This window comes from Molothrus ater, chromosome 8, assembly GCF_012460135.2.
Source record: "Molothrus ater isolate BHLD 08-10-18 breed brown headed cowbird chromosome 8, BPBGC_Mater_1.1, whole genome shotgun sequence".
Taxonomy (NCBI): domain Eukaryota; kingdom Metazoa; phylum Chordata; class Aves; order Passeriformes; family Icteridae; genus Molothrus; species Molothrus ater.
The window spans coordinates 12,601,090-12,626,796 of NC_050485.2; the positions used below are offsets into that span (position 1 = coordinate 12,601,090).

A 25,707-nucleotide genomic window follows, 5' to 3' on the forward strand; every position below is an offset into this window, starting at 1 on the left:
CCAGTTAAAAATCCCTTACTATCTGTCATCTTTTGATGAAATAAATGCTCTCTGTAGACATCTCATGGGGTGAACTGGTCAAATTGAACCCACATTTATGACAACTTACCTTGGCTCATAATACTGTAAAAGACAGTGTTCACTCTGCAAATATGTAGATTTTAGAATTAAAAGTTACTGTGGAGACAGTTTCTTTCAAGAAGTCATGTCTTAGGTTAAGCTAACCGGGTCATTAGGCTGGGGTGACCTAGGAAAAGCAATTAGCGTGACACTACTTGGAAATGGAAGTACATAAAACTAAGATCCAGCTAAAATTGCTCTACGTTGCCTAATATTTCCTGTAGTTTTTGTTCAAGTTAGAAGTTTATTACAGATATATTGGTAATAAAGTAATTATCAGCATCTAATCATGCATTAAAGTGGAAGTGCCTCTGAGTTGAGCAGAAGCATGTCTCTCCATGCTGTCACCAATCTGCTTAGCAGAATTTTGTTCCTCTTTTTGCTTAGCATTTAAACTGAGATGGCAGCTAAAGTGCAATAGAACATGGGGAAAAAAGTTTGGGTTTATGTAAATTTATTTCAGTAGAACTCAGCCAGTAATGCTCCAGTTTAAGTGAACAGAAGAGTGTTACCAAAGGCTTGGTATCAAATTGATGGTCAAAGTTTGATTTAAAAAACTACTTAACATTGTTAACACCACCCTTACCCCATTCTGGAGGAGCCATCAGAAAATCCCTGGGGAAATACGTCTGCAAGTGCAGTGAAATTTCACTAGTAAAGAAGTTATCTGAATGAGTGAGGTACAGTTTCATGTTAGCAATTGAAAATACTGATCATAAGTGAGATTTGAAATGTAGTCATAAGCCTTTAATCTTGCGTAGATCATAGTAGAATGGGTACAAATGTCAAAGCTGTGCGTGGTCAATGTCTCTGTGATCCTGGCTGACGTGTTGCTGTGTTCATATTTCAGTCAAACACATGCACTTTCTTAGTATTCCTTGTACTGAAAGTAGCATTTAGTCCTGGGACCCTTATGCTGGATGAATGCTCCAGGAACACCCAAGAGAGCTTGTCCATGTGTAGTGGACAGCTTTTGGTTACAAAGCAAAGAAGCAGAGCATGCAAACCAACAATGAGAGAAAAATAGAGGGCACTTAGGCTCTGTGAATAAACAATTTGTTGTTGTAGTAACAGGTGCTGTATTAATTACAGTGAGATAGTTTAGAGAGAATAGTCTGGCAAAACAGGCTTGCTGTTGCCATAAGAGTTAGTACAGCAATTAGTTCAAGAGAGTCTCTGAATCCAATGCCCCAAGCCCCTGCAATTACAAGATGTGTAACTAAGACAAGAGAATAGTGTTTTTCCATGTCACGAGGTAAGCTGAGGACACAGAAGTTCCCACGTTATCCTCAGTTGTCACTGGAACTGTCACTATGCAAGGCTGCTTTCTCATGACTATTACATCAGCAAAAGGGATATTGCTGATCAACAGTGACCAAAAATCATTAGAGTGAAGCCATCAGGAAACTGTCGCTCTGTGGGATGGCACAACCGTAACTTTTTTTTCTCCTAACAAAAGAATACACTGTAGGTTATATTTAAAAGTATCAAAAGAGCTAACCAGGGAAGGAGCTAACAAGCAGACAATAAATAACCCCAACACTTCATCTTGTGATACATTGTTAAAATTATGGTTCAGAGATCTCCGTGAAGGCACTCTGGTTTGGTTCCTCTCAGTTGGAGAACGGAGTGCCACAGGAAATACCTTCCTCTGAGGCAGATCTGCCTAGGGGAACTTCTGTTTTCTCTAGGGTGGAACAGCAGAAGAAGCTGCTCCTAGCAGACTGCCATGAAACTGCTTGTAATCAGCTGGACAGCAAGGTTTTTGCTCAAGGAAAAAAAAAAGAGGTGGGGAAAAGTTGCTTCCTCCCAGCGCTGCTCAGCTATTGCTGCATTGTTGTTCAGTGCAAGCAGAGCTGGGTGATCTAATTGAAGACTCAGAAGCCTTGCTGGGCATGTGGAGAGCTGTGCAGGCTGAACAGATGGTTCACTACTTCTGGTAGCCTGCAAGACACAGCAGAGACATATCCAGAGGGCTTAAAAAAAAAAAATCATGTAACAGATGACCCCACTGTGTGTCCCCTAAATTTCTTAGAGTTTGTTTTCCTTGTACTGCCTTTCCAGAGGAAACCAGAAAGTTCTGTGAAATAAACCAGTAGACATGACATCTGTTTCACTGTAGTATGGTGTTACTGGCTGTTTCTTTGAAGTAAGCAAAACAAAAAGTAAATTAATTAACAATAACTAAAAGTTAACACACTGAAAAGAATATATTAAGTTAATATCAGTTGGCTCTTCTAACAGCAGGATAGGAACCAAAATTCCACGGGGTATACCTTCTAAAATGCTGAAGCAAAACAATGTCAAAGCTGTGTGTGGTCAATGTTTTGGTATATAAAACAGTTGTTTTGGAAGTAACTAAAAACAATTTCAAGTTACTGAGCAAAACCTTTTAAACCAGCATGTAAAATGTTGAGCTAGCCTTCAAATGAAATGACTGTTTCACTAATTGTGAGAGGTAGACCAATGTGCAGTAAAGCAAAGCAGTAATAGCTTTCAAGGCATGGGGAAGAGTGTGTATCCATTCATCATCAGGGAGAAAGCAGCCAGCCAGTCTGGCTTTCACTGACAATCCGGGAAGGAAACAAGAGAAACCCAGAAAGATCACAGACAGTTTTTTTATTTCTATTTTTAATTAAAGAATTTACTTGAAGAATTTTCTCCTTAAAATCAAGACAAAGTATAGTTGTAAAGAAAAATGAGTGACATCAGGACGGTAATTACTTCAGTAGTGTAGAAGGCTGCCACTCAGCCTACCTCTAATAAATACTATACATTTCTTTAGTTCTTGACCTAGATCATTCTTAAATATTCTCTGGAATGTTTGTGTGTTACTAATCCTGAGTCTTAGGTTGTTTGGGATCGTTCTATTGACAGTAATCCAGTGCAACCAATGACAGTTTTAACTATTTCATTAAAAAAAAAAGTTAATTTTGTTCTCAATTGTCTTTATTAGTACCAGTAAAATGTTCTGACAGCCAGCTAAGCTCCCGATTCTTGTTTTTTATTGTAACTAAAGTACAGCTCTCAACATTTTGATGAGTAACCCTCAATGTTTGTTTATAAACTTCTAATCCTCAAACTGAATTTTGTTGTTAGTAGTTTGGGGTTTTTATACCTCCTCAGTGTCCCTTGCATCTATTAAATTAAGTTTCAGGGGGTAGGCAAGCTGGACTCTCTGTTGAGATCCTGGAAGCAGACAAAATCCCACAATTGTTGGTGAATGCAAGCGTGTTAGAATGCTGTTTGGATATGGTGTTACAGTACCTAGAGAGGTTCATTCTTTCACAATCTTATCACTAAAACTATCTGTACTGGATTTTCAAAATCATTCTGACCTAACTTAGTTACAAATAAAGTGAGTAAAACTTCAGTAGAAGGAGAACTAGGACAGATGGGAAGAACTGGGATTCTCACAAAAAGCACTCCTTTACTTATTCTTGACTATCTTTTTGTGGTTAGCCTTAGAAGGTAACAGGGAGAAGTAACAGGAGTTTGTCACAGGACTCACTTCAGTTCTCAGTTAGCTATGATAACCAGTTTTACTGACCTGCTGTTGCTTTTGTGATTTAAAATATTTAACATTTACTAACAACCTTATTTCTGCATTAATATGTAGTAGGAAAAGAAAAAAATACTGGGAAGGGGGTGTTGTGCCACTTAGTGCCACTTACTTATCCGTATAGCAGGCCAGACTTGAAAGAAGGGTGTTAACAGTACTTTTACTGTCTTATCTACTGACACTATCCAACTGTTTTAGAAAGTTAAGGTTTTCAAGCATCAGCCTAACAGCATGGCTTTCAGAGGAGCCTGTCATGATTTACTTATTCATACAGATTGCAGTGGCTTATGTAGTCTTGATCCTACTTGATCTGCCAGCAGTATTTGCTCCTATTGATCACAGGCTGTTATTTGACTGCCTTGAGCAGCTTGTAGGTCTCTCTGGTTCTGTTAGCAGGGTCTGCTACGGGTACATCTCAGCCTTCTCATTTTGCTGCTGTCAGTGGTTTTAACTCCAGATTTCCTGCTCAGACAGATACTCTGCAGAATTGTGTCATGCTGCTTGTGTTTTTCAGGAAGTTTGGGAGCACCTTAGTGAACTATGGTGCTGAACAGGGGTTCTGTCTTGATTTGGCTGTTAGCTCAGGTTTGTAATGTGTGTTTGGCAATGTGCCTGGCTGTCGTGTGAAGTTATAAGTGTGTAAAAACTCCTTCTGTGCTAGGTGTAATAAAATACCATATTTTTGGAGATAACCAGCAGTTCTTCATGTTCCTATACACCTTTGCATTCCTACTGTTTTTCCAGCAACAGGGCAATTGAGAGGTTAGTCTGGAAGAAACTTAGAAACCAGTTGTCTTGCACATAGATGAGTATTATTAAATTGTCCTGTTTCAGTCCACTTTCCAAATGGTTATATATGTTTTCTAACTATTCCTTGGGGTGGAAGTACTGTAGTTCCTTAATGGGCTGATTTACCTGGAAGGTCCTTGAAGTAATTTGTGTCTGTCAAGACATACACTTGATTAGAGCAAAGTTGCACTAGACTCAGGTTAGAAACAAATGTTCATGTCAGTTTATATATGGTCTTTGTCCTTTAGTAATGGAAGATTTTATTTTTTTTTTTACTTAATGACTTTACAACTTGTAAATATGCTCTTAAGATTTTTGCAAAATGGAAGCGTAGATAGTCCTTGTGTGTTTTGTGTTTCTGGCTTTAGTACAAGACTGACCTTCTTTAGAACATGCAGTTAAGTGTCTGACTGTTACTGTTTGTGACACCTTGTATCATTTTGATAGAAACACAGCCCCACAGATGGTCTTTGAGCAGACAGAACAGTTATTTGCAGACTGGCTTTTTCAAGAAGTACTTGAGATGGAAAATTATGAGGACCAAGTGATTTTTACTTGCAAGGAACACATCTGTAATGTGTGATGACCCACTCTTTTTATCATGTTTCTGTCTTTGTAGACACATCTAGTAAAACTAGGATGTTGGCTATCTGACTTGCCTGACATGCAGCAAACTTCCTCTTTGTCTCTACATCTACAAAAAAATAGCAGGGATATGAATTCTCTCACAGAGAGCGTTTGGGGCTTTGGAGAGTTGATCATTAGTGTGCAATACCCCATAATCTTGGATTTTGTATTTTGTGATAAGCAGAACAGAGGATACAGTTTATAATATTTGCTAAGTTAAGTGTAGGTTATAGGAGATCAAAAAATGGAAGTTTTAAAATCCCATCTTAAGTAGTGACTTTAAATGGCTTCAAGTGCACTTGAAGCACTCATGAATCATGTTGCAAAGGCAAAAATGTCCTTCTTGTTAAATGACTGTAATCTAAAATGTTATAGAGAGCTAAATGATTTATTGATGTCTATTTCTGAGGCGTTTACCTGCACCTGTAGCCAGCCCATTCCATTATTTTGGCTTGCTGACAAATTAGCAGGCTATTTGTATGTCAGGTTTGGTCAGTAGTTAGCTCCCACCCCCTTACATTTTGAACTGCTTCTAATGTAATTGTTTGTGGTATTGGCAATTTATTATCCAGATAGATGTCATTCAGGGGAGCTCTTTTGCATAGAGAGAGAAAAAGCAGAAGATCTATTTGTGTATATTCTCATAGTGCCTTGTAGAAAGCCAGTATGCAGGAGAGAGCAGTTTCCAAGCCTCTTCCATGCACACAGGCAATGATCTATGCATTACCTTTCTTTCCGCTGGTTTGGAATGTCAAATATTAGGTTTCATATTTAGTGGCTGAAATAAGATTAAGTCTGTGATTATTATGGCCATTGTTGCTGTATCTAGCCACCCCTCAAGAGTGAGCAATTCAAATTACATATTGGAGCTTTAACTGCATGTGTAAGTTGCATAAATACTCTCAGGGGGAGTTGAAGCAAGCGTTGCCACCTGCAGTGGTTACGTTGCAGTGCTTGAGTAAGTTTTGTGGGATATTGAAGGCAAAATTACTGTTTCTTGCTAAATTGTTTAAACTGCTGGCTTAGATCTTCATCACAGCAAGAATCTGAGTGCTGCTTTTCCAAGTCAGAGTGCTCCAGTGTTGCACAGAGGCAATTGCAGGTTGCCTGACCTGGGCTGCCAGGATGCCTCCAGCCCTGCTGCTCCAGCTGCAGCTGCTCACTGCATTTGCCAGATGAAGAGGACTAGTGAAATCTATTGTATGGATATGTTTTCTTCAGCTTAAATAATCTGATCTTGCACTCTGAGTTTTAAGTAAGATAGGAAATTTGGGCTTTGACACAGCCAAAAACACTTTCATGTCACAGGAGCATGGTCTGGGCTGGTCATCCTGGCCAGCTGATTCTGCTGGGCTTCCCTGGGACTGCAGGTGGGGACAAGACTCTGCCATTGTTTTCTCCTCTCAAACAGCTCCATAGTTACATTGCTGGCACTGTGCAGCATGAAATGTTTTATGATCTTACAGCCTACTTAAACTTTGATGTTTTCTGTCAGCATCTATTATGACCTGGTGGCCTATGGTTAGTAAAATGTGCCCTTGCAGGCTGCCAGATACTGTAATGGAATTAAGCCTTTAAAATTATCAGAGCTGTCATAGGGGCTTACAATCCTGTGAGAGCTTTAAGTGGTTTCTTACCTTTGCTTCAACACACATTTGACCTGGTTGAAGTGGCTTTACTTGCTTGTTTTGTTTTTACTTCCTCTTAATATTTCTAAAACTGGGGGAGAGCAAGGGGAGGAAAAAAATTCATTTCCTTGGCATCTTTATGAGGAGTTTCTGCAGTTCTGTCCCAGATACCTTTTTGGTTTTTTGCCTTTTTTTTTTTTTCCACTCTCTTGCACTTGTAGATTGAAGTCTGGAGATATTTCTGTGGGAACTTGTTCCTTTGAGTAAGGGCACAAGGATGCTTCATTATATGTGCCTTAGTCAGCCAATGTGCACTGAGGGCTGGCACAAGGCAGGAGGGAATGTCAGGCTTGCTTTGAGGGAGGCTGGACTCAACCAAGTGCTCACAGAAGGTGCTGAACCAACACCTCTGGAAATGAATGTGCTCTGCAGAGTGAGTGCAGGAAGGACAGTAACACTGCAGTTACTCTTAGTTACCACCTTTGTGCTTTAATCTGAACAGAGGAGAGTATGAGATTGTGAGGTGGTTTACCTTTTGCTAGTTAGTTTTCAGTTACCTGTGAAATGCTGAAAGTAATTTTTTAGCATTTTAATGGTGTCCCTGTGATCATTAACACCAAAAGTTAATTAGCAGAGAGATACTACATGTATCATATCCAACAGAAATTGAAATGCACCATAGAGAGGCAGTTTGACCATGTTGCATGCAGCCTGTAGCCAAGTCTGGCAGGCCACCTTCTCTGAGCCTGATCCCTGAGCCTCATTTCATAGTAGTTTCTTTTATTTGTGAAGTGGTTGTATGTGAGCCATTTCTATAAGTTACTGACATTTTAAACACTGTTTTGTTTTTGAAGAATGATACAACTTTGGCTTCTGAAGTAGTGCCATGCAGACTCAGTTTCTTACCACCAGCAGGGTGATTCAAGGTGATGAAAGAGAATAAAGCTAATAAAATGCTATTCCAAAATAAAGCAAATAAAATGCTGTCTTGTTTGAGACTTATCAGATGAGTGATAGAGGGGAACACACAGCAGCTGTTTCTTTTGCAGGAAAAGCCCTTATATTACAGCAGTTCTGGGGTTTTTTTATGTTTTTACTCTTCCCATACAGCATAATCAAGCGAGGTAAAAAAAAATGTGGTTTCTGCTGCTAAACTGCATGCAGGTGTTAGCCCCATAAATAAATTAATTTTAAAAAAATACATTAGGTTTTCTGAGGTGACTTTAATTGGGATAGATGCTGGAATAAATTGGCCTCTTGGGTAAGGAGGACAAATAGACAAATACCCATCCCCCCAAAAAGTAACTCCTGTTACAGTTTTTAGAGCAATTGCATCAATACTAAATCCTGAGTTGGAATGCTCTGAAATCCTGACCTTCCTACAGCTGTATTTCTCTTTTTTCTTTGCTTTTGGTACACAAATCTCAAGAACCTCCCAGGACACTCACTACTAAGCAGAAGAAATGGAGATGTAGGAATGAAAGCTGTCATCAGGCAGCCCTGGTGAGTGTCATGAGATGGGCTGTCTCTTCTGATCCAGGAGATGGAGTATATTGATGGCTAATATTTTTACTTCATGACAGTCTGCTGAATGATCTCATCAGTTGTTGCTAGCAGATGCAAAAAAGATGCACCTGTGGTAGCAAGACAGGAATTTTTTCTGTGCTTCTCTTGGGACATGAGTGTCAGGCATGAATGACTTTTCTTTCTGCGTGTAATAGTCCACAGCATTTTGGAAAGGTACAGAGTAGATTACAATTGTTTTTTAGTGGAGGGAGGGGAGAAGGACCCGTCTCAGACAGCAAATGCCTCTTCATGAAAATTTGGGATTCTTTCTGTCTCCTGGGAAATTGATGCTTTAAGGGTTGTCTAGCTGTTCTGAGAGGAAGTACCTGAACTGTTGCTATTTCTGCTGTCATGGCAAAGGTGTGATAATGGTGTGAAAAAAAATGAGGAACAATGAATGTCTTCTTTCAGTACTTACTGTGGTTTATTTAGCTGGATTGCAAAGACATCATGCCTATTTTTAAATAAATTTTTAGCAAACAACAAGGAAAACAGCTTGTGCAGTCAGACAAGCAGCTTTCCACAGTGGCCAGATTCACCAGTCCTGATTCTCTGCTGTGTTCTTCTCAGTGTCAAGTGAAGCAAAGCTGATGCAGTGAAAAATGGGAGCTCTGTCCCATTTTTAGGGTTACTTAACCCTCAGTGTTGATTCCCAGTTGCAATGGTTTCTGTTACTGGTTTCTTTACTTTGGGCATCCTACTTCTCAATTGTACGTCTCCTGTAGTCAGAGCACCTGTGCCTGTGAACACTCACACTTTGGCCAAGTCATCCAAAAGAATGGGTGACAGACACTTCACTTGAAATAGACATTTGTCTTTCCAGCCATCTCATCAGTTTCAAGGATGTACAAATTGCACAAAGCATCAGGGAGACTAAAATGAAGGAATTTATTTTAATGAAGTAGAGGCTGATAAAACAATACTGCATGAGAATTCAACATTTCTTATTTCAGTGGAGTCTTAAGTAGTAGCCTGAGTATTCCCTCTGTAGCTCAGTTCTGCCTGCTTTCTGCTCTGTGTTTACATAATGGCACTTTCCTCTAACATTTTGCTTCTGTGCCTGTGTTTGTGCAGTACTTTGACTGTCAAAATGTCTGACTGCAGTATGGAAGTTAATGTCTTAGTGTGAAAGTAATATTTATTATTCATTGTCTCTGCACTGAAATGTCTCTGAATTTGTTGATCTTCACAAAGCATGTCAAACAGCTGATAATTTTTCAGAAATTTCACCCTAAGTAGTGCTTGTAACCTTTAAACTGAAGGGTGATTGTGGCTCTCAATTTTCTGTCAATGGAACCACCGTGAACCAGCCTTCTAAATAATGCTATTTCAAGCTATTGTACAGTTTCACTCGTAGAATTTGGCAAATTTTTAAGTCTTCTTCAGAGGGCTTTAAATTGTTAACAGACTGAGGCAATTTAAAGGAATGTTACCAGTTGTCACCATCTAAAACTGGAGTCTACAGCTGAGTTTTCCCATATGTATTTTCATTGTTTTTGTAATCTGTTTTGAGATCAGTTCTGGGTGAATCAAAGGATCCAAGGGGAAAAAAATATCTAAGTGTCTCCAGAAGCTTCTCTTGCAGATTTCATTGATGATCAAGATATTTGTGGTCTGTCCTTAACTCTCCTTTTTCTTCATAATTACAGTAGAGATTGAAGATTGTGTTTCATACTGCATGAGTACTAACATCTACATACAAGTAGTGACTCAAGCAGTAAAATAATCCATAATCAGATTTCCTCCAGTAATGGTAATTTCTCTCTCAGAAGCACGAAGATAGCTCCATCTGTGTAGGAAATAGAAGACACCTGTGTTCTGATTTAACACACCTGTAGATAAGCAGGGAAAAGAGGAAAAATGCAGGGGAAGAGAAGGCTACTATGTCAACACTTCCCTGATAGTTATGGAATTACTAAAATCATAAATTCAAGTTAAACTTTGACTGCTAGAAATTAGCCATCAGACTGGTAACTTCTGCCTACCTTAGCCTACTCCTTCATGTTTTTCTACAGAACTGCATATGCTTCCCTTTTTATAGACTGAGCTTTGAGAACTTATCTGCTCTCCACTGAATTTCCATTTTATATGATGTGAAAGACATGTACCTTTTGGGAGATAGTTTATTACTTGATTTCAGTGATTTCTCTGAAACCTGGAAGAAAGATATTAAGGTATAAATGATAAGGAGTTTGTGGAGTGAGGATGAAATCACCTGGAGCAAGATCTGCACATAAAACTTGTGTGTGCATGGAAATGCCATTAAGGACTGTGGTTATTTACAACACTCAATACAGGCAAAAATGCTAGAATAGGTATCGTTCTACAATAAAAATGCTGTTTTGCTCATGCTGCTTGTTTCACTCAAGGAATCAGTATTAGCTATAAACTAGCCAGATCAATTTTCTTTGCTGATACAACCCATATTTACAATTGGCACACATATTAAATTTTTTGAGGGGTGTTGTGCTAGTAGAATATCTATTAAAATGGTCCCAAGGAATGGAAGAGGCAAGAACCATGCTCCTGAAAGTAACTATCTCTTACTGCCAATTGGAACTTCCCAAGGTTTTCACTGAGTGCTGTTTTCTGGCCAATGCTCTGTTGCTCTCTGATACTGTGCATACAGACTGGGATTGTGTGTTTTGTTAGTCAGTGTAGTTGCCATGAAAATGCTAATTTACAAGGTTTGCTAAGGTGTGTGTTCTAACAAATGTATTTCCAAATAATCTCTCCTGGATGCACATCAGTATATGTCTCTGAAATAGTCTCCTTGCCCATAGCATCATTTTCTTTGTCATGGATCATCCATGAATAATGGTAAACCTGCCTAGTCCACAAATTCTGTAGGGAAAGAGAAAGGCTGGCTGGTAAAAAGACTGGTAATCATTTGAACTACACCAAAATGTTATTCATTCACTCAAGAGAGTCTTCTCAGCATTATGGAAATATGTAAATATGGCTTTACTCCTTGAGAGGGGTTTTAGGATCAGTCTGGTGCAGTTCTGTATGTAATTCAGAGGTTTCAGTCCAGGAGGACTTGATCTTATCCTAAGTTTCATCTTGAGTTTCAAGTTCAAAGGACTATCAAAGAAAGTATGAACTCAATTTAAGTGGGTTTGACGTTATTGATAGCAACATCTTCCATATTCCCTGAATTTGCAGCTGCCCAAAATGGGTGCCCAAAATGCATCCCAACCCCTCTTGTTCAGCAACCTCAGCTATGTTGCCTTTGATAATTTCCTGAAGAAGCAGTTTAGCCTGGTTTTAGTATAAAAACATTCAATTCTATCTCTGAGTGAAAAGTGGTTTTCATGTATGCCCAAGGCTGCTTGGTTGGGTGTTTTTTGTCCTTCTGTGCAGTGACCTACCCTTTGGGAAAAAATTGAAACTTGCCAGAGCAGGGCATATTTGCAACTTGAGCAACTCCTGGCTAAGCCACATCTGTAAGCTTTTTGTAAATGAATTAAAATGATTGTGTGGTCCAAAAAACTGATGTGGTCCTTTTTTTCCAGACAAATGGTCTTTAACTGTGTTTTAAAGATCTGTTCAAAGACAGTATTGCTGCTGGTCTTCTTCTGTGTTGATTTGCTTCTGTAGAAATGTGTTTGTATTTTGGTTTTTTCCTTATCTTTTAGGTTTTGACAAATAGATCAATATTTGGATCAAATTACAATAACATGAGACATCTCTCCATATTCTAGCACTTCAGGTGTGATAATTATTTCTCTCTAGCATTTGATAATCACTTGTGTAGAATTTCATGTTTAGCCTCTCTAAAATCTTGTTAATCTAGCAGGAGTTGACTGCTGATGTTACAGTTCAGTGAAACCAACGTGTTCCCCAAAGTGGGGCTGAAATTGGTTCCTGTGTGGAGCCTGTTTGCAGAGCAGTGTCCTTTCCCTACCTGAGGAAGCCTGTGCTGAACTCAGAAGTGTAACCTGTCAGTTCTCACCTGTTCTGTGCACTGTGTGCGTGCAGGGAGGAGGCCACAGTGCCGATTACTTTGATTGTATTGCTGTAGGTAGTTGTTCCATTTGAAAATGAATCGTGTTCTCATCTGCATGCTGCTTTATTGAAATAACAATTTAGAGTAAAAACAATTCAGTAATTTCATTTGGTTTCAGTAATTGTAGAATTCATCTCTTAATCACAAACCGAATTCTTTAATTTCTGTTAATGACTATTAAAAGTTTCTATTTTCATTGGAACAGGAAAAGTGGGAGAATTTAAGTTCAGGCAATACTTTAACAGCTGCAGTTCTATAAAAAGCTCAGCTTGGGTGAAATGCACTCAGGACTGGGACATGCTGTTGCAAGTAGCCAGCATGGTGATCCTGATCCCTGCACACTGCTTCACTGACATGAAGTACTCCTTCCCCCAGAGATAGTGTGTTTTCTCTCTGCAGAAACATTGTGTCTGTCAGCAAGAAAGATGATGTGTGCTCCTTTTGGGCTGCATAACTAAAGCTGCTGCTAGTAATCCAATTTCAGAATAAAGGCAGCTGAGTAAAGAGTCATAACATCCAAAACCTAAGCAAGATAGCTGAAGTCCATGAGCACAGGAATAACAAATGCTAATACACCAACAGTGACAGGCAACACACCTGAATCTGATGTAAGCCAGGCTGAGGAAGAACTCCTTAAGTTAAAGAAGATATGAGGTACAAGTGAGGGGAAAATCAAGTGTCTAGTAGCAATAGTGAAGTTCAGATGTGATTTTTTGCTTTATAAGCTTATACTTGCCAAGAGTGTTTGTGACTTACTTTGATAAGTTCAGCTAACAAAACCTGTGAAGAGTTGATGTCCAAGGAGATAGCAGCATTTTGTCTCAATTTTGAGAGCAGGTTTTCAAGGTTTCTCTCCTGCTCAGGGAAGGGAGTGGCCAATGTTCTGCTCTCTGCGTGTGCAAAGGCAGATGGGCAAATGTACCTGCCTGCCTTTCCTGTGTGACAGCTGCACCCATTAGTCTGCATTTGCTATCGCTGTGTCTCTGGTGCCATATGTTCCTTTTCTTTAAATAAACAGGTATATAATAGTTAGGACAGATGTGAGTAGCACTAGGGCATAAGAAAAGAATGATTTTAAACAAGACTGAAATGATTGATCTTGACACCAGTAGTCTTAACCAGTTTATGGTAGAACTGGATTAATACGTGCCTTACGGTTGCTTTCACTGTTCCTGCCAATGGAAGGATATCTTTAATCAACTTACAATTTTAGTTTCTATCTGTCTTCTTATGACTCATTAGTATTTGTAATTTCATCCTTTTTGAGCTTAGCAGCTTGCCTGTTGCTTACTAATATGCTTGAGGAGTGCTGCAGATTGGTTTTGTAGACAGTCTAGTCAGTGTTGACAGCAGAGAGGCTCATGCAACTGTTTTTGTTTAGTTTAATTTAATTTCATCTGTACAGACTCATTGAGGTAAATACTTTTTTGAAATGCCTTAGAAAACAATAGTATTAAAAGCATCAAATATAAACATGAAAAAATTAGCATTAAATTACAGTGAAATGGCAGCTGCAAATGTAATCATGTAGACAGTTTATAGCAAGATATATTGTTGAGTTGCACATACTTCATTCAAAAAGATACTAGGAGTGTGTCAGTGTATGCAGTGGAGAGATATAGTTTCCTCTGTCAGGGAGGAGTTTTTTGTTTTCAGTTTTATCCTGAATAGTGAAGTCTAGAAGGTTATTGTTTTATTAGATAAGAGCATCTTTGAAAACAATGCCTACTATTACGTCTGATCATCTTCTTTCTTTTCCTTGTCAGCAATCTACCACATCTAGTTATGAACAAACACAGCTCTTAAACATGAATGGGATTCTCATTATTTGCTACCTGCACCTGATTTCTTTCTTCCCCAACCTCTGGTGTTAATGAACATTAGTTCACAGTAGTTTCCTATTCTCATCATATGTTTTAGAACAGGCAGTCTAAAGATTAAAGAGGATAAATGAGGAACCTTAAAAAAGCCTCTTTAGAGTTGCTTATCAGAGTTTGATTCCCTCGTTGATAGCATAAGCTAAGGATTTATGAATCAAATACAGTTCTGAACTGCATTCTCCAATACTGTTTTTCATCTGATTTGTTGCTGCTGCTTGTGTATTTACACTTCTTCTTAAGGTATCAGGAGGAAATAGTGTATCATAAATAAGACATCAGAACGCAATTTAGCCTAAGCAAACCTTAGCAACCTTAGCATTTGTTGCTAGGAAGACAGAAAATAGTTCTACTGGCCCAATTCAACATGATTTTGAAAGAGCAACCCTATGTAAGTTTGCTGGGAGGATATAGAGAAATGCCAGGTGAGCAGAGAAGACTCTATAGCAAATTTACTGCAGGATTCTGTCCTTCTTTACTGTCCTATCTGTCTTATCCAGGGTAAAGGACTGGAATAAGCTCTGCACTGGTGTCTCCTCCTTGATGAGTTGCTGTGGTTGAGGGGCCCTCTGGATTTCTAATGCCCACCATGGGAAGTGTGTGCATGTGGGACTGGGGTGTGGAGTGGGGCTGACAGCCTGACACAGGTCTGGAACTTCCACTCTGCCCAGGAACCAAAGGGTTGTTGTTTTGTGCTGGAGAGGGCAAGACCAACATCCATGGCCCTAGAAAAGTAAACAGAATTTTTAACAGATAAAATCCTATCCTTGCAGCAGTTGATGTTGGCTTTGCCATTCTTCTGGCACACTGAAGATTTCACCAGGGGAGTTCATTTTCTTGTACTTGTTTCTCCCATTGCCTAGAATATAGAAACTTGAATAAATACTCTGCAATTCATGTGCATTTTAGACATGATAGCTACCAACTCCTGATGTGCATTCTATAATCCAGCCTTCAGGTTTCAAATGCTGCCTTAGATGCAAATGCAAGATAAGCATGTTACCAATGTGACCTGCACATACTACTTGTCTTTTGGCCACGTGATCTCTATGCATCATCATGTTTCCTTCTTTGCATTCTATTAATTTTTTATGAGCTTCATTAGAACTTTAAAGCACAAGCTGTTTTCATGTAGAGGGTTTTTATGGTGACTAAACATTGGAGAAAAGAAAACAAATAATTGTCCCACTATACATATTGCCTAGAATGAACAGATTGATTTAAAATGCACTGCTCCAGTGCTTTATATAGGCATCAGTATGATTCAGTTCTTATTTTCTGGCCTTCAGTTTGCTAATCCTGATTTTCCAGTTAGTCACTTTTTTTTTTAGCTAAGTCTGTTTCATTTTTAGCTAATACATGAAGTTTAGGTTTGTTGCTTTCATTGGAGAGGTAAACATTGAATGGAATCATTAGGTAAGAATGATTCCTAGGTCTTTTTTGAAGTTAGTAACCTACATTTCAAAAAATTACTTTTTTTTCCCTTGCACTTTTAATTATAGATGTCACATGTGACAAATGTGTGAAACTTGCTATACCTCTAAGAACAAGAGCTAATGTTTAATGTCCATTTCTGTCATTTATATTTTCCAATGTCAGTGAGCATGGGCATATAAATGCTTAATTTTACTTTGAGTTTCAGTCTGTTCTTGGCTTCATAAATATTTGTAATAGGTATTTCAATGCACTTGACTGTGTGAAGGAAAAAAACTAGCAGTAGTAAAAACACATGTAGTCTTTTCTGAATACCAGTAACTTAATTTTGAAACCTTTCCGTCAAGTGTAACTTTTCCATGACTCTTGGTGTTTAGCAATAATGTAGTTTTTTACTGTTTACTCACTCAGGTATCTTTGTGTTTCTTCAGTTGTGCTTGCTGATCTCTGAGTCTATAATTGCTTGTTTAGCTTTTTAAGACAGAAACCAAAACCATACTATTATTTCATTGAACAATGAGCCTTTGACTTTAGTAGCAGTAATTAAAGTACTATTGTTGTTTACTTCTTATGTCCCATGTTTCTATTCATTATCAAAATTGATGATTTTGAGTAATTTTTACAGTGCTGTGCCCTTATCCTGAAAGGTTGTACATATTTAAAATCCACTCATATTTTAACAAAAAGTAGTGTGGCATCCACTTGTCCATTCCCTTTTTTTTTTTCTCTCCATATTGTCTTTTTTAACCCAGAAACGTGCCATCTGCAACTCTTTCATGTTACTTTTAAATTCTTTCCAGAGACTGGATGAATGCATTAAACAGCTTTCATTTTTGATGTGATTTTGGTCCCCCATGGCCTGTTCATTGTTTGCTGTATTCAGGACTGCTGGTTCTGGTTTTGTGTTCCTGTTAAGCAGCTCTAAGGGGGGACTGTGCAGTTTGCTGCAGATCCCATCACCACCAAGCTTCTGGGGAGTCTGTTGCCAGGGGGTTTGTCCAAGGCTCTTCAGAAGGGCAGTTGAGTTACATGAGCAAGCTTCACTTCAGGCCTGGCTTCATTGGCACCTTCCAAGGTCTGTGCTGCTTTGCCTCTCATATGGTCAGTTCAATGTTTTCAGTGAGCTCATCTGAAACCCTTTAAACTGGGGCTCTGCACACCTCAGGTGTTTCACTGTTGAAGAAAGCAACGGGCTAAACTCAGCGCCATGAAGGAGAAGTTGTTTCTGTTGCTGTTTCTGTTGCCAGTGCAGAGTGCACATCCTCTTGAATTGTAAAGCATGTGGTAAAAAAACTCATGGAGCTCTGGTCTGGTGCTGTAACTGCTGAAATTACAGATTGGTCCACCTTTCCTTGAACAAGCTTTCCAAATATCTTGTTCATAAGACTCAAATTTCACATCAGCAATAAAAGCAGGGGTTTTGCTGACATTCTAGTGCAAGCCAGCTGTCTGCCCCTGCAGTCTGTTTTTATAAATATGACACTGGGGCTTCGCACTCGAGGAGGTCAGTTTGAGAAAGCAGCTGAAGGAGGCAGTATTGTCTGCCTGCTGCTTGCACTGGGCTGGAGAGATGGACTGGTCATGTTGCCTGTGTGGATTTTTTTTTTTTTCTTGTTTAGAGACATGCTCTACTGTAGTCATTTGCACAAAGGATGCTTTTAAAGGAGTAATGAGTGCTTTCCTGTTTGGCAGTTGGTTAAACTGAACTTTGTGTCCCAGTTCTTTACGATTCACTCACACAAGACCTAAAATATTCAAGACTGGTAGGGGGGCAAAAAGCTCTGTCTGGCTCATGCTGTTTTGAGGAAAAGGGAGTCTTGGTGTGGAGAGGTGGGAGCCCTGCAAAGACCTGCAAATTATGCAGTGTTCTTTCTGTCCATGAATAGTTTCTCTTGTGAGTGAGTGAAGCTGTATTTTTGGACTCACCAACAAAGCAACTTTTGCTATAACTAGGTTTTCTCCAAAGCACACTTTCTGTGCTTATTATATTTATTTTTTTATTATTTTAAAAATATAATGATTGATTTCTTGAAAGTAATCTGAGGGCTTGAGTCAAGCATCCAGTGTCCAATTAGCCTTGTCTGTGATAGTACCACAGATCATCTTCCTGGACAGCAAGGCTCTTTTGAGCCTCTCTAGTAGAGTGTCCGTTTTAGGAGATTTTTGTTCTCTGGCATCTCATCTTTCTACTAAGAACTGCCTCATGCTTGCAGAGGAAGTGAGAAGCAAAATCAAATTCATATTTCAGCCTGTTATTATTTACCTTTTGCTGCACCTTGCAAATAATGCCATGAAATTACAGTTTTATCCTTTATTGAGTGCATAAATATAATACACATGCTTGCCTCCTCTGAGTATAGGGGCCTCTGTGACCTCAGGACCTATCTTTCAGTTTGGAAGATGATAACTTCAACTTCTGAAACCAGTGGATGTCTAGTTTAGGGTACCTTGATTGGCTTCAGTTGTGTTTCATTTTACAACTTATTCCAGGTATGAGTCGGTACCTTTGTGGTTTTGCCTACCTCCCTTTCATGTGAGAATAATCCAATTTTGTTGCAGGTTTTGAGAGAATTCATCTTTTTTTTTGCTTTAAAAACACACATGCAGTAAAATCTAATGAGATGACAAAATTTATTGGCCATTATAAAAAACTTCTGATGTATTCTGTTTTTAACTCCAGGGTGTTGCAATGGCTATTAAAACAAGTGCTCCTTATAACATTTTCTGATCGTTTCTCAAGACATCTGCCTTGCAAAGTCCAGTCTTCAGAGCTCTAGAAATCAAAAGATGTCTCATGAAAAACTATAGTATCTAGTTAAAAGTGAGAATTGCAGTTCAACAAGTTGAGGTAACTTGAAGAAAAAAAATATTTAAATTAACAGATCCCTCTTGCACTTGGTTTATAGATTGTCTCTTTGGTTTAAGAAGCATCTCTTTGGCAGGATCACCAGGAAAAGTAAAAAAGCAAGTCTTTGTCATATGCTCTAACCAGTATTGTACCACCAAATTTATTTCAGCAGTTATAAAGATAATTTTACCACTCAGTCTTTGTGGAATTAAAGTGCTTGTCAGAGCATTTTTTAATTAGTCCTACACGGATCAGTACATTGGAGCTGAATTTTAGGTATATTTCTAATAAAGGCAGGAATGTTAGGGCTCATCATACTAATCATGAGACTGGCCTTGGGACTTATCCTTTTGTTGGGTTTTAACAATTCAGGCTGAAATTTAACAAAGTAGGCATCTAAAACTGAAGGGGGAGAAAAGAGGGAAAGGAAAAAATGAGGAAGGAAAGAAGGAATGTGTTTGTGTGTATTTAAAACTATATATGTACTTCAGAGAGCAGGCTAGGACTTCATTTATGAAGAAGAAAAAACTATTGATCTTTTCCTTGTAGAGCAGTGTTTCCCAGTTGGCAAGATGGTGGCCTTTGAGTAGCAAAGTCATCAAGATTCTTTTGTTTTAAAAAAAAAAATCTCCCCAGTGTTGGCTAAGCTGATACGCAGCTGAATAACTGTGGTTTGTAAGTACTCACAAGGGACCTCCTTGGCTTTAGAAGAGAAAATCTCAGAAGTTCTCCTTGTGTCTGCCCATGTTTGAAGTGCTCCCAGCTTTGGCTGCTGAGCAGCGTGCTCAGGCGCCAGCCCGCCTTCCCAGCTGAGCAGGCAAAGCCCAGGCAGCACAGGGAGGCCAGACCTCTTCAGCAGCTGGTGCCAGTCACAGGGACACAGAAATCAGTCATGTTAGCAGGGTCTGTCACAGAGCTGTGGATTTCGGCTGCATACTGTATCTATCAGAAAAATCACAGCATTTCCTCCAGTGCATCCCTTGTCCTGTGCTTCCTGTCAGGATGTTTGCATGTTCTGCTATCAAAAGTGTGTGATATTTCCCACCTGAAAAAATATGGAAGAAAAATTGCTCAAGTGGGTAATTTTGAATATGTTACTGTTGAACTGATCTAATTTAAATTGACTGCAACTTATTTTAGTGTAGCGGTTCAAAACAGAATACTAATTTACAAATAGTGGAGTAATACGCAGCTTAAATGTTCAGTTACATGATTTTTTTTGGTATTCTTCATAGTTCATTTTTCTAGCAAGCTGTAAAACCTGAAATCATATTGTGAGCAATAGAGATGTTGGAATTCACATGAATAACATGAAATAGTATCTCAATTTTTCCTCTAAAGGTTAAATATTTGTGATGCCATTTATTCCATCACCTCCCTGTCTGCTCCTTGAGCTACCTGGTTAGAGGTGTGCACACCTCACATCCCTGCCTGAGGCTCTGGCTCCTGTGGTTACACAGGCAGTCAGGGTCAGCTAAGGTACACCTGTGTTCTGGCTTGACTTGCAGTTACTGAAGTCTCAATTAAATCTAAATGGGGTCCATCTGCTTTCTGAACTACAGTGCCTGCTTAGAGTAAGGGGGAGCGAGGCTCATATCATCACTTTTGGTCAAATATCCAAGATGCTTGAGCATTTTTATACATAAATTTTTTCAAGTTCAGTCATCACCAGTTAGACTTGAATTTGTTTGGAACTGAAAATTTGGGTTAGTTATAAATCATAAAAAAACCCCAATGTAATCACTCTTTGTGCAAAGAAATCACTGTAGATAACTTCTGTGCATGTAAAAATAACATGGGCTAATTGAAATAAAATCTTAGGAGTTGGGCAGTTAGTGTTCTGAATTGCTGCTTGTGCTGCTGACTTGACTCACAGCTTCCTTCAGCCTGCAGGGGTTAGCAGGTCTGGGAATTGAGCTTCCTCCAGTGCCTGTTGGGAGCTCATTTTTTTTCTGGTCCTTGGTAGACAAGTTGTTCTTAAACTGGGACATGGCAGGTGTGCAAGGGAATAATGGGAGAGCTCATGAAACATGAGACTGTTTCACTTCTCACTGCCCACACAAACTTTTTCCCCCCAGGTTTCCTTCCCTTTTCTCCTGTTCTTTCCTGAGCTGTTCTGCAGGTCTGGTCTGTCTTGTGCGCTGTTTCCAAACACAAGCAGTGACCTCCTGCTTCTTGTGTCCATTCCTGTCAAGGGTTTTAGTGCACGGGAGCCACACCCTCTTGTACTGTGTCCATCCTTTCTTCTGTTTACTCTTTTGTTTCTTGCACATTGTTATTTGTTAAGCCTTTGGCTTAGCTACTTGTGTTTACCCTGTTTCAAGCAAGGTAACAAGTAGCTAACCTTTTTCTTGTAGCCATTGTTAGGAGTTTCTTATGCCTTATTCTGAGTGTACTTTACTATTAATAGCTAAAATATTTCTCTAATATGGAGTTTTAAACTGAACAAGGTAAACACAAACTGAGACGTCCCTATGGTGCAAGTCATGAGCCAGCACATGATAACATAATATTTTTGATATATTATATCAAAATATATTGATATATATTGAATATTGAAATATTCAATATTCCATATAAAATATTGAAATATTTTAATAATTTAGAATGCTAAATTATTTCACCAGATATAGGTACTATGACTCTTAATATTTCATTGGGCTTTGTTTCTTGTATGATCCTCAGTCTTTCCACCATTACTTTAGTACCAGGTACAGAAGAACTTGAGGTGAAAGTATTTGCTGTTATTAGTTATTATTATTTGGTTAGTGCTCATATCTAAATCAGAGTGCTTGTTGTGCTAAGCACTCTGCAAACATCTTTGAAGAGACAGTCTCTTCTCCAAAGAGTGGAGCAGATTAATACTTGAGTTGTTTCACCTTACTACTTAATGCTGCCTTTTTTGCACTTTGCTTATATTTATCTAAGGGATATCTATGCCACTTGTTCCTCTTTGTAGTAATAGAAGTGATAATGAGGTAGCCAATTTTTATTTGGATTAAATGCAACTTTCCAAAGCATTAAAAAAAAAAAACCACAAAAAAGCAGTGTATCATCAGATTGAATAAAGATGTTGAAAGACTTGTGTTCAGTGAGACCCTGCTGGGACCTTGTCTAAAAAAAGGCATGTTTCCTGCTTTTAAAAGGTTTGGTTAGAATCTGGAGTTAATTATAACTTTCCCACATGTATGTTAGGATTGAGATTACTGTGTTTTCAGTTCTACAAGTGTGCTAGATTATTATTTAAAATTTCTGAGCTGATGTTGTCTGTCCAAACACTGGAAGGGTCTTCTCTGACACCTGTAAGGTGCATCTGATGAAGTAAGCATATTGGAAATACTTTTTTTGTTGCCTTGGACAGATGAAAATACACTGTGAACTCAAGAGACCATTGGTTTAATCCACTGTAGTTTCTCATCTTTACTAAAAGACGTCTCTAGTAAAGACCTTATGACTTGCAGTCATAGAATGTCTGGAACACAGCAGTATCAGTTGCAAGACATAACAACTGTCTTTGTTAATTGGTCTTTTGTTACTGCTCATTAGTGCAGCGCTTGTACTTCTCTCTACTCTTTCTCCCTCACCTTAGCCCACAGGGGTCCAGATTGTGGATTTTGCTGGTTGTTTTTTAATCAGTGTCTATCTGCAGAAACTTGTTAGTCAAGAACCTGTCTGACAGAAAGTTGTCATTTGTTTCATCAGGATACCTATAGAAATGTTTGCTGTAAATCATGTAACATTCTTCCAGTCTTCTCTTAGCAAGCCTTTATGCCTTTTTTAATGCATTCCTTTTCTCTTACCAAGCTGTTCATTTTGGCTTACTCATGTTGTGTTCTGCTATCCTTTTTGATTCTTAGATTTTTCCAGGATGAAATACATTTTTGCTTTACAAGGCTTTCTCAAATGTACCTTCTCTACTAGTTTATTCCAGTCTGTAATAGCAGGGGCTTAAGTCTGTACTCCATGAAAGCTTTGAGATAGTACCTTTTATAAATACTGCAGTGAACTAGACTATTTCCCTTTAAGGCTTTGATTGCTTGATGGTATGTTTCAGCTTTGAACCCTCTTCTCTCTATTTAATGATCTGCTTGGGCTGATGGACTGGTGCTGGAGCTGTCTGTGGTCCCTGCTCTGGGTGTCACACAGGCTGCAGAGTGGAATGCTTTCCCAGAACATGCATGTGCATGGAAGGCTACTTAAAAAAGAAGATTTTTAGGCTTTGCCACTTTGTTGTTATTCATTCTCCAGCATTCAGTGATGTGTTTGCTTGGGCAAGAATTTGCAGTGAGTTTCTAGAATGCCTGTTTTATTTTCTGCTACATGAATCTGTGCTTTTTTACAGCTGCCTTGCAGGAACTCCTCCTGTCAGATTAGCATGGTCTAGTGGTCTGCATCCAGGCTAGGAAAAGAGCCTTTAATCCCTCATCTGATGTTGAGCGCATTGATCCTCTCCTCTTCAGGATGCTATGAATGACTGTGAATGTATGTCCTTGTTGACTGCCATTATCCTTCTCCAGAGAAATTCCCCTCTCCATTCAAGACACCCTGATGTATAGATGTGAAAATCCTGTTTCTGTCTTGATGTCCACACTCACTCTCTCCTTCCTGGTCTTTTTGTCACCATTTGCCCTGAGAGGTTCCTCAGGAAGTGGAGATAGTCTTGGCAGCAGAAATTTTCACATAGCCCTTCCAGTAAGGACCTCAGTGTCCCTCACCAGTAACTTGTCTCCCTGGCATTCTAACCTGAGTATTTTCCCCAAAGGATTAGTTCACTGCCTTAGATTCCTCCTTTGTGAAGCTAGGATGATGTTCTCTTCACAGGATTAGGTGAGGATTAGCTAGTGTTTATCAGCAACTTGCAGATAAAAGAAGTGCTTTGTTTACATGTATATCTTTTAGAATGTGTGGTCTTGATCACTTGGTAGTGCTCAACTCTGCATTAGACAAACATCTGATGTAGAATACTGTTATGCAATATTTGATACAGATAATTAATAACATGTACGTGGATATTTAGAAGTGAATAACGCTTCTTGAAAACTGAAGCATTTTACAATTTGAAAATATTCTGTCCTGTTCTCTTTATTATTATTGTATTATTGTTATTATTGTTATTATTGTTATTATTGTTATTGTTTTTATTGCTACCTTTAAAATGTTTTGTATTAGTGTTGACACATAGGATTTTTGTGGACATTGTGGAAATACCAACAATATTTCTGGCTTAATGACTGTAAGTACTTCTAAAGGTAGAAGGAAAACTTTTGAAAGGTCTTTCAAAAGTTATCTTCTTATAAAGACAGACAATGTCTGCTGTTACCTTTCAACACCAGATATCCCTAGTTCATGAATTATAGTAGCTGGAAGCTGAAATTCAGAGTGTTTCTTCTGCATCTTTTATAATTTCTGGGGAAAAAAGGGTTTGCACCAACTGGAATCAGCTAAAAGTCTTGTTGAAAATACATCTTGTTCTTCCCTAGCCATATTGGCTCTGTGGGGCTTTCTTGGTAACATGAACAGATATGACTCAGAGAGAGAACAACTATGTTGTGTAGGAAGTTAAAAAAAGGTTTTTACCATTTTGTTTTGGCCAACACCAGTCAAGCTGCAATGCCTGCCTTTTTTATTTTGTTTCTTTTGCTTCTTGACAGCCAGTGGAACTGGAGCTGGTATCCTGAATTGATCTTAAGAATCCATGAGAAATCCAAGAGAGAACAAACAAGATGTTCTCAACACTATGTGATATTTTTAAGTGTTGTAATTCCTAGTTTTCATAGCATCAAACTGCAGATTGCTAATATGGATTGTTTTATATTGCAATAGGCCAGATTAGATGGGTATTGCATTAAAATATTATTTGAATTGGGCCAAATTTAGATCATTTGGCTTTTGGAGACCTTTCTTACATGGAAAACCTCTGATCAGGAAGAAAATGTAGTAGAAACTTGTTCTCAAAGTAAAATACAGGATGAAAAGTATGCAGCAAGAGGGGGGATGTGGGAGTACGTGATAATATTCCACCTTCTTGGAGCCCATCTAATTACCTTCTCTATTCTCATTAAGTAGAGAGCACCCTCAGTTCCTGTTCCCTGGGCTTCTGTTACTCTTGAGGGTTCTCCTCATCTCTTCCCCCACCCTTATGTTTTCAAAATTACCACAGTCTATTCCCTTGGAGAAAATTTCGTATTACTTGACTACAAATTTTTTCTTTCATTCAACCAGCTTCTTTCAGAAAACATTCCTGTGATAATATCCATGAGAAATTTTTGTCCATGACATCTTTGTTTTGAAATTTTATTGCATTTCTTTCAAGTTCCTTCTGGAAGGAGCCAGTCCTTATGTGTTTGTGAAAGGCCATTTATATAGGCCCCAGGCATTAAGTAGCCAGGCACAGTCTGTATGCAATAACATATCTGTAACCTTTCAGAAACCTTATCTTTAACATATTAGCTTATCTTTTGCTCTAATTTCTCTCGGGTTTTATCCTCTATTGTAGCCACTTTTCCACATTTCTTAGTTTACAGGAGTAAAGTTAAAAATATCATCTGCTAGACTAACATGGAAGTATTTCTTAATGTATGTAGGAGAAGTTACATTTTGTATCATACACTTGAAGTGGTGTATTGAAGGAGAAAAGATTGTATTGGTAGAGGTTGTGTAAATGTAATGTAAGAGACTGAGCTTCAGACCACTAAAATTACTTAGAATATTTTCAACCAACTTCAGTAGGAGTAGGAGCTAATCCAAAATTTATTTTGACTAAGAAGATAGAATTTTATTCACCAGCTGCTTGGACAGCATCTTAATGTGTGCTGTACAGTAATATTTGATGTTCTGATGTCCATTCTGATTGTGATTCTTCTTTCCAGATGTTCTGGGAACATGAAATTGATGTGGTTGCCGTTTAGATAAGATGTTTGCTCAGTGCTTTTTTTACAAACTGCTGCCTTTCTACAGGCAGTGGAACAGAATCTCTGTCCCTGGGAAATGCTCTGCAGAATTAACAGTGCTTGAAGTCTTGGGAAATACTCAGTGTCCCTTGCTGCCCTCTCTCTTCCTGTATCTTCTCCTCCTCAGTACGTGCTCTCCTCAGTTTTAGCTTCCAAAGATGAAAATCTTTCCCCGATAATGTCTTGTGGGTATTACAGCCTTGCTTAAACTGCAGGCTCTGTTGGTCATGTCAGGTTGTATTCCAGTCATTTTCCCAGAAAATGCCCCGAGGAGCTCCATACAGCTTATTGGAAATG

At 38.7% G+C, this 25,707-nt stretch overlaps 1 protein-coding gene across 9 annotated transcripts in view; it reads left to right on the plus strand.

The window, feature by feature from the left end:
• Positions 1–25,707, plus strand: part of ZMIZ1 (zinc finger MIZ-type containing 1) — a 337,609-nt gene that overhangs the window by 247,813 nt on the left and 64,089 nt on the right. The window lies entirely within an intron of this gene.